The following is a 14,614-nucleotide window of genomic DNA, read 5'->3' as shown; positions in this document are numbered from 1 at the left end:
GTGCATTTTACAAATACTTTTGGACTCAGGTTGCTATGTTTACTGAAATATCAAGTTCCATTTGAGTTAATTGAAATGCTTTTCATTTTGCTTGAATACTGTAGTATTGTGCGAAAATTTATGTTACAGCAATGACAAAGTTGATATTGGAATTCTTTCAAGTGTATCATTATGCTGCATAATTTGTACCAATATTGGGCTGAGATATTAATTTTTCTATATGCACAATGGCTATTGGCATAGGAATTTATTCAAATGTATTATGGCTTGCTACATGGCTTGACCAATTTTTGTTTGCTTTATTTTGAATGCACAGTAGAGGAATTCCTTCAAATGTATTTTACACTGTGACTTTTCTTTTTTTAGTTAGCAGCATTCAGTGAAACAGAGTACCGGCATCCGCTTTTACACCATCCGATGTCGGATTACCTTCTCTTCCACCAGTAAATGTGTTCTGCTGCTCATTACATAAAATGATGGCCAATAACATGCACTCATAAAATTATTTCAGTGCTGGCAGAATATTGCTGCATACTCAGAATTTAGGATGTCCTACTAGATACACATTCAAAATGATATTTTCCCCTCAAAACCACTTCACAACTTACAACACAGTTATTATGGGAAAATATGTCATCCTTTCTATTATAACTTAAGCATCTTACATACAGTGACTATACAATTCAAATACAAAATGGGACACATATGAGAGTGAAAAAAAAAGAGAACAATTAAAAGTTAAGACAGGACAACAAGCATAAAATCAGAACTGTCCTGGACAAACTGGAACATATAGCCACCATTTCATACACCAGCATGCCTCCTCCGTCAGCCAATAAAGAATATATTCTTTTTTTCTAATTTTATTTAACTTTACAATTTGTATTGGTTTTGCCATATATCAAAATGAATCTGCCACAGGTATACAAGTGTTCCCCATCCTGAACCCTCCTCCCTCCCCATACCATCCCTCTGGGTCATCCCAGTGCACCAGCCCCAAGCATCCAGTATTGTGCATCGAAAGGAATATATTCTAGTATCAGTAGATCACCACGATGCACAATTTAGTGAGAAACAACTAGCAGAACAAATGTGAAGTAGAAGGCAACATTATGGAGAGAAAAGAAGCCTACTGGCCAATTTTCAACACTTACATATACAGAATTGGGGATACACTGGTAAAAGGGTTCTTTGGCCAGATCTGCAGAGTTTTAACTTCTAAGAAAAATCCATGGATGGATTATTCAGACAGCTACCTTTAAAACTAAAAAGAAGTATTCTGCACACAGAATTAAGAATGACCTTTTCACCTTTAAAACCAAGACACACTATTAGGGACTGCTTAGGATACTTTTTGTTGTTGTTAATAAAACTACTCTTCCTTCTTGGTGAATTCCTTCTGTGCTCTGGGATAAAGAACCTGAGCTTCATTAAATTCTGTGACCAGATATATAGTTTCTGTTGGGAGATTGTGGGGTTGAGTCTCAGCTGAAGAGTGGCTGTGTTCGAGTACCATCCGAAAGGAGTGCCATTAGAATACTCTGGGTTTGAGCCCCAATCTGAGCCATGCATCTTCAACACCACTGTGAGCATTTAAACAAGCAGAAATTTAAAGCAGAGAGGCATAGGTTATCATTTTTTCTCTAGCATGGTGCCATCTACTCTGCAACTTTTAAAAAATCCCCTCTTTATTTTCAGTTCAGGACGCAAAACATCAGTGAACTGAGGTACTTAAAACCATAGTTAGCAAATGAGCACCGATTTTGTAGCAGTGAATCAATGAGATAGTTTCACTACTACCATCCTCACCTGATCAGACAGTTCTTCTCACTGAAGCTCCAGTCCGACATCGCTAATCATTTACTGAGCATTCTATTCGAATGACGCAAACTCAACTGTCATGTCTCATATCTACTCCTGTATACCACCAGCTCCCTCTCCAAACTCTTCTGCCTCTCCCAGAAGGACCGCTATTAATTAAGGATCTATGTGCATAGTGCTTTACAGGTTACAAAAGGGCCTCCATGACATTTCATCCACTGAAGGATCCCTGTGAGATAGCCGTGCTAAGTCGCTTCAGCCATGTTCGACCCTTTGTGACCCTATGGACCATAGTCCGCCAGGCTCCTCTGTCCACGGGATTCTACAGGAAACAGTAACTGAAGTGGGTTGCCACGCCCTCCTCCAGGGGCTCTTCCCAACTGAGGGATCAAAAGTGTGTCTCTTAATGTCTCCTGCACTGGCAAGCAGGTTCTTTGCCACTAGCACCACCCAGGAAGCCCTGTGAGGTGAGCAGGGAACGTTTTATCTCCATCTTACAGGTGAGGGACAGATTTGCTGGAGGTCACGCTGCAAACTAGAGATGGATCCTGCCTTAGGAAGTGCTAACAAGTGTGTGAGTCCCTTGCGCACTGAAGGGGGCCAAGACCACCTGTCACCAAAGAACTCTTTTCCACTTGGGCCAAAGGTCTAAAGTCACCCCAGTGCGTAGAGAAACTTCTGTCCTGAGGGGCTTTGGGGAAAGTTCACCTTTCTATGGGAGAATTTAAATATCTCTGTTGCAGAGATATTCAAGTTCTCTGTTGCAGCAGAGGAAAATGTCACATCCTGGGACCTGCAGGAATCCTTAGGTCAGACTGCCAAGAGAGGGTTCTTGACTTTGTGCAGGAAAGAATTCAAGAGTGAGCCTCAGTAAAGGGAAAGCAAGTTTCCTTAGAGAGATACACGTTCCATCTGCAGAAGGCAGACATCTCAAAGTGAGAGCATGCTGGGGCGTGGATGTTGTAGGTTTTTATGCATTAAGTAATTTAATAGGCTAAGGAGTAGGAGGCATATTCGTGCTATTTCAGGGAAGGGTGGGGATTTCCCAGGTATTGGGCCACTGCCCACTTTTTGGCCTTTTATGGTCGGCCTTGGAACTGTCATGGAGTAAGGGGGAGTGGATTTTAGTATTACAGTGAAGGTATAATCGGCTCAGATATGCAGATGATACCACCCTTATGGCAGAAAGTAAAGAGGAACTAAAGAGCCTCTTGATGAAGGGGAAAAGAGGAGAGTGAAAAAGCTGGCTTAAAACTCAACATTAAAAAAACTAAGATCATGGCATCTGGTCCCATCACTTCATGGCAAATAGATGGGGAAGCAATGGAAACAGTGACAGACTTTATTTTCTTGGTCTCCAAAATCACTGCAGATGGTGACTGCAGCCATGAAATGAAAAAATGCTTGCTCCTTGGAAGAAAAGCTATGATCAACCTAGACAGCAAATAAAAAGCAGAGACATTACTTTGCCAACAAAGGTCCATCTAGTCAAAGCTATGTTTTTTTCCAGGAGTCATGTATGGATGTGAGAGTTTGAACCATAAAGAAAGCTGAGTGCCAAAGAATTGATGGTTTTGAACTGTGGTGCTGGAGAAGACTCTTGAGAGTCCATTGGACTGCAAGGAGGTCAAACCAGTCAATCCTAAAGGAAATCAGTCCTGAATATTCATTGGAAGTACTGAAGCTGAGGCTCCAATACTTTGGCCACCTGATGCAAAGAATCGACTCATTGGAAAAGACCCTGATGCTGGGAAAGACTGAAGGCAGGAGGAGAAGGGGACGACAGAGGATGAGATGGTTGGATGGCATCACTGACTCAATGGACATGAGTCTGAGTAAACTCCAGGAGATAGTGATGGACAGAGAACCCTGGGATGCTGCAGTCCAAGGGGTCGCAAAGAATTGAACACGACTGAGCGACTGAACAAAAACAACATAATTAGCTAAAGATCAATGACCGGAGTATTCTCAAAGCTGCCCTGGTTTCAGCCTGTCTATTTTTTTATTTGTTTTACTGAACTGCAAGACATGCAGGATCTTAGTTCCCCGACCAGGGATTGAACCTGTGTCCCTAAAGTAGAAGAGCAGATTCTTAACCACAAACTGCCAGAAGTCCTCTCCAGCCAATCTTTACTGCACGCCAACAGCTGTGTCTCTTTTTCATCATCTATAATATGTGTCCATCCATAAAACTTCTAGAAGAGATTATGGGCAAAATATTCTGACATAAATTGTGCTTAGGTTTGCTTAGGTTGTCAGTATCCCAAGACAACAACAGCAATAAAAATAAACAAATGGACCTAATTAACCTTACAAGCTTTTGCATAGCAAAGGAAACCATAAACAAAATAATGTATGGACTGGGAGAAAATATTTCCAAACAATGAGACAAAGTCTTAATTTTAAAATATACCAACAGCTCATACAACTCAACAACAGAAAAAGAACCCAATCAAAAAATGGGCAGAAGAACTAAAGAAGTATTTCTCCAAAGAAGACATACAGATGGCCAAGAGACATATGAAAAGATGCTCAACATTGATATTAGAGAAATGCAAATCAAAACCACAAAGAGGTACCACCTTACACCAGTCAGAATGGCCATCATTAAAAATCTACAAATAACAAATGCTGGAGAGGGTGTGGAGAAAACCCTATACTGTTGGTGGAAATATAAGTTGGTGAAGCCACTGTGAAAAATAGTCTGGAGGTTCCTCAGAAAACTACAAATAACATTACCATACCATCTAGCAATCCCACTCCTGGGCATATATCCAGACAAAACTATAATTCAAAAAGATACACACACTCCTATGTCCACAGCAGCACTATTCACAACAGCCAAGACATGGAAAAACCTAAAGGTCCACTGATAGATGAATGGATAAAGAAGATACAGACAATAGAATATTGTGCGTATGTGCGCACAGTTGCTCAGTCATGCCCAACTCTTTTGTGACCCCATGGACTGCAGCCCACTAGGCTTTTCTGTCCATGGAGTTTTCTAGGCAAGAATACTGGAGTAGGTTGCCATTTCCTACTCCAGGGAATCTTAACAACCCAAAGATCAGACCCACATCTCCTGCATCGGCAGGCAGATTCTTTACCACTGAGCCAGCTGGGAAGTACACAATGGGATGAATATTACTCAGCCATAAAAATGAATGAAAGAGTGCCTTTTGCAGCAACACGGATGGACCAAGAGGTCATCATACTAAGTGAGGTCGGAAAGACAAACAACATACGGTGTCATTTCTTTGTGGAATCTAAATTATGACACAAATGAACATATCTATGGAACAATCATGGACACAGAGAACAGACTTGGCAGCTGTCAAAGGGAAGACAGGGTGCGAGAAGGATGGACTGGGAGTCTGGGGTCAGTAGATGCCAATTATTACATATAGGATGGATAAACAACAAGGTCCTATTATACAGCACAGGGAAGTATATTCAATATCCTGGGATAAACCATACTGGAAAAGAATATTAAAAGGAACATATATATGTGTATAACTGAGTCACTTTACTGTACAATAGAAATTAACAACACTGTAAATCAACTGTACTTCAGTAAAAAAAATATTGATTAGCATGTGCGTCCTGCCCCTTTCCCTCCTGTCTCATGTCTAAAACTTGGACTTTATGTTTTTATTATTCTGACAGATATTTATTAGGCCTGTGCTCTGTGTCCAAGATATCAATCAACAGCGAGTAATACGTAGGCTCTGCTCTCGGATACCAATGAGGAGAGGAGATTAGGTTATGTACAATGTGACCAATGCTGGTAATTAGATGCAAGAGCAAGTCATTTATTCTTGGAGGATGCCTTGTGGATTATTAGGGCTCTAACATGCCATACTCTTTACTAAATAAATGAGATTCAATAGATTAACCTGCCTACACACACATACACACACACACACACACACACACACCCCAGCCCCACCACATAGCACATTCATCTGTAAAATAATGCTTTGCTTATGACTTATTAAGGGTTTGTGCAGCAAAAGTCACTATGCACAGTAACTTTTTTTTGCTGCAAATAAATGCAACCATTTATTTTAATTGCAAAAGGAGTTTAGGCGATGTGTGGCCTTGTATAGTGTACTGTTAAAATGATACAGCCACCTCAGACATGGTCATCAAGAGTTTGGTGTCTGACAAAAACAAACTGTAAATGGTTTAAAGGCTTAAACATAAGACATGACACCATAAAATATCCTAGAAGAGAATATAGGCAAAATATTCTCTTACATAAATTGTATCAAGATTTTCTTAGGTCAGTCTCCCAAGACAATAGAAATAAAAGCAAAACCAAACAAATGGGACCTAATGAAATTTATAAACTTTGACACAGCAAAGAAATAAAAGCACAATTTACAGAATGGGAGAAAATATCCACAAACAATAGGACCAACAAGCACTTAATTTCCAAAATACACGAACAGCTCATATAACTCCACAGCAGCAACAACAACAAAAAGCCAAGCAACCCATCTGAAGAATAGGCGGAACAACTAAATAGACATTTCTCCCAAGAAGACATACAGATGGTCAACAGGCACATGAAAAAATGCTTAACATTGCTAATCATTAGAGAAACACAAATCAAAACTACAGTGAGGTGCCACCTCACACCAGTCAGAATGGCCATCATTAAAAAGCTTACAAATAACAAATGCTGGAGAGGGTGTGGAGAAAACAGAACCCTCCTACACTGTTGGTGGGAATGTAAATTGGTGCAGCCACTATGGAAAACAGTATGGAGGTTCCTCAAAAAACTAAAAATAGAATTATCATATGACCCAGCAATCCCACTCCTGGGCATATATCCAGACAAAACTATAATTAAAAAAGACACATGCACCCCTATGTTCACAGCAGCACTAGTCACAACAGCCAAGACATGGAAGCAACTTGTCCATCAACAGAAGAATGGATAAAGAAGATGTAGTACACATATATACACAATGGAATACCACTCAATCATGAAAAAACCCCAAATCACACCATGTGCAGCAACATGGATCCAACTAGAGATTACCATACTGAGTGAAGTCAGAAAGAGCAAGGCAAATAATATCAAATATTTATGCAATTTAAAATATGACAATGAACTTATCTGTGAAACTGACTCGCAGACATAGAGAACAAACTTGTGGTTGACAAGGAGAAAAGGGGTGGAGAAGGGATGGCCTGTGAGGTTGGGATTAGCAAATGTCAACTATTATCTATAGAATGGATAAACAAAGTCTTACTCTTAGAGGACACAGCACTATATTCAACAGCCTGTGATAAACTACAATGGAAAAGAATATGAATATATATATATAACTGAATCACTTTGCTGTACAGCAGAAATTAACACATTGTAAATCAACTGTGATTTTTAAGAGTTTGGTATCTGGATTCAAGTGAACGAGTCTCAAATCCAAGCTTTGCCACTTCCTGGTCAAGTGACTTGGGTGACCTGGGCCAGATGCTTTACCTCCCAACACCACCAATTCCTCACATGTACACTGGGGATATAAAAGTCCCCACTTTTTAAAGCACTGAGAGAATTACATGAGTTTAGAAAATATAGAGAGACTTACACACAGTAAATGTTCAACAAATAGTAGCAATTAACTGGTGAGAATGACCTTCTTTGAATAACTTAGTTAATGAGGGTGATGGATTACATCCATCATTATCCCAGTGATAAACATACCTAGAAGCAAAAAACCCTGAAGAAGTTGCATGATGACAACTTAAGTGTGGGTGTTGCAATTGCCCCAGCAACACAAGTAATTCTTCTTCAAAACTGGGCAGCATTTCAGAGCCCTATTAGCTATTCAGGACACCAGATCCTAGAGATGGTGAACAGCACATGGCAACTCAATTCTCATAACACAAACTAAAAATATGTATTGGTAAGAAAGTATTTTACTTTTAGATCTGTAATATGGCTCCCCTGGAGGACTGGAGAAAAATATATCTAGAATATTTGCCAGGATTAAAATACCACATATTAGTAATGAAGAATGTTTTAATTACTTGCATGCTTCAACCAGATCTGTTAAAAATAAACATTGAAAATTACTGCAAATCAACCCCTTGTTGGCTGCAAGACACTTGCCCAGGTCACTCTGTTTTATGTGATTTCTTGGGGTGAGCTAGATTTTGCCTTGGTCATGGTTGCACTTGAGTTCAGTAACAGAAGTATCTTCCCTGTGTGTGGAGTTGGGTAACATTGTATGAATCTGCAGAATTTAGGGGTGCTGTGGTCTGGTTGACTCCATTTCTGGTTAGATTTTCAACAGCAAACAGCTACTTTATGCCCAAAAGATCAGGTAACCAGGCCCAAGAGACATATTGCAGAAGAAGCCCTTGGGCCAAAGGAAGCGAGTTCCAGGTGGCCTGGAGGAGTCAGCACTGGGAAGTGGCGTGCTTGTGAGTCAACAGACCACGGGGCCTATGGTTGAAAAAGGAGGCAGGAGGTCACCTTGGTTTAAGGTTCTTCTGTGAGCCCCATTTCCCCTCCGGTCAAAGGCTTTGGCGTAGTCAATAAAGCAGAAATAGATCGTTTTCTGGAACTCTCGTGCTTTTTTCTGTGATCCAACGGATGTTGGCAATTTGATCTCTGGTTCCTCTGCCTTTTCTAAATTCAGCTTGAACATCTGGAAGTTCATGGTTCATGTACTGTTGAAGCCTGACTTGGAGAATTTTAAGCATTACTTTTTTAGGGATGAGTGCAGAGGACTGCAATTATGCAGTAGTTTGAACATTTTTTGGCATTGCCTTTCTTTAGGATTGGAATGAAATCTGACCTTTTCCAGTCCTGTGGCCACTGCTAAGTTTTCCAAATTTGCTGGCATATTGAGTGCAACACTTTAACAGCATCGTCCTTTAGGATTTGAAATAGCTCAACTGGCGTTCCATCACCTCCACTAGCTTTGCTGGTAGTGATGCTTTCTAAGGCCCACTTGACTTTGCATTCCAGGATGTCTGACGCCAGGTGAGTGATCACACCATTGTGGTTATCTGGGTCATGAAGATCATTTTTGTATAGTTCTTCTGTGTATTCTTGCCACCTCTTATTATTATCTTCTGCTTCTGTTAGGTCCATACCATTTATTGTGCCCATCTTTATCTGTCCTTTATTGTGCCCATCTTTGCATGAAATGTCCCCTTGGTATCTCTAATTTTCTTAAAGAGATCTCTAGTCTTTCCCATTCTACTGTTTTCCTCTATTTCTTTGCACTGATCACTGAGGAAGGCTTTCTTATCTCTCCTTGCTATTCTTTGGAACTCTGCATTCAAATGAGTATATCTTTCCTTTTCTCCTTTGCCTGTTGCTTCTCTTCTTTTCTCAGCTATTTGTAAGGCCTCCTCAGACAGCCATTTTGCCTTTTTGCATTTCTTTTTCTTGGGGATGGTCTTGATCACTGCCTCCCGTACAATGTCACGAACCTCCGTCCATAGTTCTTCAGGCACTCTATCAGATCTAATCCCTTGAATCTATTTGTCACTTTCACTGTATAATTGTAAGGGATTTGATTTATGTCATACCTGAATAGTCTAGTGGTTTTCCCTGCTTTCTTCAATTTAAGTCTGAATTTGGCAATAAGGAGTTCATCACCTGAGCCACAGTCAGCTCCTGGTCTTGTTTTTGCTGACTGTATAGAGCTTCTCCATCTTTGGCTGCAAAGAATATAATCAATCTGATTTCGATGTTGACCATCTGGTGATGTCCATGTAATAGAGTATTCTCTTGTGTTGTCAGAAGAGGGTGTTTGCTATGACCAGTGCATTCTTTTGCAAAGCTGTTGACTTGCTTTGTTTTGTACTCCAAGGCCAAATTTGCCTGTTACTCCAGGTATCTCTTGACTTCCTCCTTTTGCATTCCAGTCCCCTATGATGAAAAGGACATCTTTTTGGGGTGTTAGTTCTAGATCTTGTAGGTCTTCATAGAACCATTCAACTTTAGCTTCTTCAGCATTACTGGTTGGGGCATAGACTTGGATTACCATGATATTGAATCATTTGCCTTGAAAATGAACAGAGATCATTCTGTCGTTTTTGAGATTGCATCCAAGTACTGCATTTTGGACTGTTTTGTTGACTATGAGGGCTACTCATTTGTTCTAAAGGTTTCTTGCCCACAGTAGTAGATATAACGGTCATATGAATTATTTGACTATTCCAGTCCTGGAGAAGGAAATGGCAACCCAGTCCAGTATTCTTGCCTGGAGAATCCCAGGGACAGAGGAGCCTGGTGGGCTGCCATCTATGGGGTTGCACGGAGTCAGACTCGACTGAAGCAACTTAGCAGCAGCATTCCAGTCCATTTTAGTTCACTGATTCCTAAAATATCAATGTTCACTCTTGCCATCTCCTGTTGACCACTTCTAATTTACCTTGATTCAAGGACCTAACATTCCAAGTTCCTATGCAATATTGCTCTTTACAGTATCAGACTTTACTTCCATCACCAATCACATCCACAACTGGGTGTTGTTTTCACTTTGACTCTCTCTCTTCAATCTTTCTGGAGTTATTTCTCCACTCTTCTCTAGTACCATGTTGGGCACCTACCAACATGGGGAGTTCATATTTCAGTGTCATACTTTTTGCCTTTTCATACTGTTCATGGGGTTCTCAAGGCAAGAATACTGAAGCAGTTTGCCATTTCCTTCTGCAGGGGACCACGTTCAACATTCAAGGTGGTCCACTGGAGAAAGAGTTTGAACAACACTGTTTAAATATGTGCCCAGTCCAAACACACGCTATTCTAGAAAAGGAAATTAGTCTGTTATGGAAGAACTCCAGCAAATGTTCAGTTCCCTGGGGGTGGGGGGGTGGGGGTGCTAAAAAAAAAAAAAGGCCCTCTTTGTAAGGAAAGGGGTGCACAGGAGAATGGAGAGTGAGTGCCTTTGGAAACTACAGAGGATGTTCATCTGTGCCCAGGATCGGGGAGTGATTATAAACCAAGACCTTTTCCAATTCACGGAGAAAAAACCCAACTCAAAAGACTAAGCAGAAAACAAAATATACTGAGACTCACATGATAGCATGGTCCAGGAAGAGGTGAGCCTTGGGCGGGAGGCAAAGACGCGGGCCCGGCTTTGAGGACCTCCTCCTCTCTCTGCATTTCATGGCCCTATCATGCTCAACTCACAGCTGGAACCGGGAGCTCAAACATTGTCAGAATTCCGTCTCGCCTCTGTGGTATGCCAATTCATGGCAGCCCCAAAGCCCAGCAACAATCCCTCAACCGCCTTGCAAAGAAGCAACCTCCGCAAAAGCGGAACGTTCGCGGGGAAAGTTGAGGACACTGATTGGCCCACTCTGGCCCAATGACCGCAGTCAGAAGGAGGGCAGTTTTTTGATTGGCCAGGTCTTGCTTGTGGAGGTTAGTCCTAAGGAAGGCCTGGGATTGGATTTCTTGTTTCGAAATGGGAGGGGGCGGGTGTCACCTTCCACAGCAAGAGATGATGGTAGCCAACAGTGACTATTTCAATAAGAACTGCTGGTGTCGGCTTCCCATGCCAGCTAACAGGGGGCGTTCTTAACTATAGGCTGCATGGCTGTGTTGGGGGCCAGGAGTAGAATTCTGTAGGCTATTTCTTCTAACCTGTCTGTAAGGCTCAGTGAACTGGTAGGGATTTGGAAGAATACATGGTCGAAGATGCCCCAACGTTGTGAGCAAACAAATTAAATCTATGACACAGCGATACTGGACTTCTTACAATCAGCATATTACGTGATTTAGGACAATAAAACCTTCTCTTGAAAAGAATCCCTATGCCGACTCTATAGTTTGAGAAATATGATAACCTAGGGAATTTGGTGCCCAAATTAGTTAATTGGCCCTTCTGTAACTGCTACAGTTCTTAATGTGGCATCCCCTGCCACCTATGACTGGAGCAGCACTAAGCAAATCCAGGATTTGAACAGGCCTGCTGGGCCCCTCTTCCTTCCTGCAGACTCTGGCAGGTTTAGCATGTCCTTTAGGTTCCATGACAGGGCTCTTTTTCCCATGGTGTGACCCTTCAGCAGGCTTATGGATAACTGCTCACCCATTCCTTGGAGGCAGTGTTTTGGGTGGCAGTGCTGGGTCTATGCTCAGGTGTCTAGGAGATTCCCCTCTGCCGTCCCCCAGCCATGAACAAGGCTGAGCATCATTTCATAGGTCTATGCAGGTTTGGAAGCTCCACCCTGTTGAGGGAAGGGGAGGGAAGTTGGGAACCCTATAATAATGGAATTCCTTAACTGCAGTATCTCCTGACCTTGGAAAAGAAAAGAGCTGCCTTTCAGATAATAGATTGAGTTCTTTTAAGTGGTTGGTTTTTCGGCTCTGATGTGGACAGAGCGCCACCAATTTATATGGAGAATGAGCTTATTGATTTACTAGACTTCATCTACTCTTAATTGACACACAATTCTTGTAGGTTGGATATTTTCCCAGTTTTCAAGAGATTACAAACAGTAAGTGATGTATGCGAAGAAATGGGTATTCACCCTTGGAAGGAAAAATGGCATTAATTCAATAAGTATTTTTATAACAAATACTTATTATTGAATTCCCATATTGTGCTAGGTGTTAGGGGTACAAGAGTAAGCAAGGAAAAGTTCTGCCCTCATGGAACTTACAGGCATTCGACACATGACGACTCAAACTATGACAGCTGTGAGAAAGGCTACACAAGAGAAACAGGTGCTATGAGGGCTTGTGGCTGGAGGGCCAACCCTAACTTGTTAGGATCACGGAAGGCCTCTGGAAGAAAATCAAGCTGAGGTATGAAATAAACACACAGGTCAGTAAGTCGGGGAGGGGGTGTGAGAAGCTCGGAACTCGGGACCCTGCAAGAAGCTGGTATAGCCGGGCAGAGAAGGCAGTATGGTGTGAGATGACCCAGGGAGAGGCAGGTGGAATCAGATTAGGCAAAGTCTCTTGGGTTGTATTAAGGATTCTCAACCTAAACCCAGAGAGCTTGGAGTAGGGGAAGTGACACAGATTTACACCTTTATAAGACCACTCTGCTTAGCACGTGGAGAATGGGTTAAAGGGACACAGAAGAGGACACAGATGGAAGAGAAAAGAGGCTTTTATTGGAGCCAAGGGGAGAGCAGTGACAACTGTACCCTGGGAATGGGCAGAAGGTAAACTCAAGGGCTAAAGGTGGATCAGATGTGTCAGCTTAAGGGCAGCTGGGAGCAAAGATTATCCCAGATTTCTGGCATAAGAAATTCAACATTGGTGACATCTATTAAAGAGAGGAACCCTGTAAGAATTTGGAGGGATTGTGAATTTCATGTTAGATATGTTGACTGAAAAGTGCTTGTGAAATATCCAGCTGGAGGTGCAGAGGTGGTTGGATGGGTGGGGCTAGAACTATAAATTTAGTATTGTATCAATGTATTTGGAATAGAGATGGAAATTAAAGCCAGGAGCTTGGATGAGATCACTTCGGGAGAAACTGTGGTATTAGACAAGGGCCTAGTGCTGAGCACAGAAGAAACTGATCATGAAAAACTGGTGAGACGCAGAAGTGTGGGAGCAGGCTCCAGCTTGGCCTCCAGTGACCCCACCTCTTGGTTTTCATATCCTTGGGGCTCCTCCCATGTGGAGGCGGCTAGTCAGGGCAGCCCATAGATTGTGGAAATGACAGCGCACGACCACGCTGGTGGCTACAATCTTCTGAGACCTGAATCTTTAGAGACCTAAACTGGTGCCTCTGGTTCAAACAGAAAGAGTTCTGGTTCAAACAGTAAGGTTTCTAAGAAGCTAGAGGGCATTTGTCCCTCAACAGTCTCAGCAGAAACCCATAGTATAGAATATATCTCAGAGAAATATGTGGGTGGGGCCTTTGCTTAATAGTGACTGCAGTGAGATTCCTAGGAGACATAAAGTGTTCACAATAATCAGGACTGAAAGGGATACACTACAAAAGGGAAAGGGGCCTTTCAGTTCAGTTCAGTCACTCAGTTGTATCCGACTCTTTGAGACCCCATGGACTGCAGCACGCCAGGTTTCCTGTCTGTCATCAACTCCTGGAGCTTGCTCAAACTCAGGTCCATTGAGTTGGTGATGCCATCCAATCATATCCTCTATTGTCCCCTTCTCCTCCTGCCTTCAATCTTTCCCAGCATCAGGGTCTTTTTCAAGGAGCCAGTTCTTCGCTTGGACCCCCTCAAATTCTACCAAGGGGAAGCAGGCTGAGAAAATATGTAGCTGTAAATATAGGCTACCTTTCATGGAAGAGGAAGGATGAGTCAGATGGTGGAGGTCAGCCTCCAAGATGGGACCCCCAACACTCCTCCTGCGTTATTCGTACTGAATACCACGTGGAAAATGACTGACTTGTATAAAGCGTACATAGTGTGGAGTGCGCTGTGTGACGTCTGAGGACAAGTCATGAAAGACACTGCAGCTTCCACTTTGCTTTCTTGAATCGCCTGCTCTGAGGGGGAAGCCAGCCGCCCTGTCATGAGGATGCCACACAGCGAGTCCTACGGAGATGCTCACATGCTGAGGAACTGAGTTCTCCTGCCCACAGTAACATGGATGATCCTGGAAGTGGATCCTCTGGCTTCAGTCAAGCTTTCTGATGACTGCAGCGCTAGCAGAAACCCTAAACCAGAGCTTACCCAGGTAGGCCACACCCAGATACCTGGCCCACAGCAACTGAGAAGTAATATTTGTTATTTTAGGATGATATGTCTTGGGGGGTAATTTGTTATGTAACAATAAAAACTAGGAGAAAGGCCAAAAGAGTGTGAGTTCATGAAAAGTAAATGGATT

The sequence above is a fragment of the Bos mutus genome, chromosome 18 (assembly GCF_027580195.1).
Source record: "Bos mutus isolate GX-2022 chromosome 18, NWIPB_WYAK_1.1, whole genome shotgun sequence".
NCBI classification, from domain to species: Eukaryota; Metazoa; Chordata; class Mammalia; order Artiodactyla; family Bovidae; genus Bos; species Bos mutus.
This window is presented reverse-complemented; position numbering follows the sequence as displayed.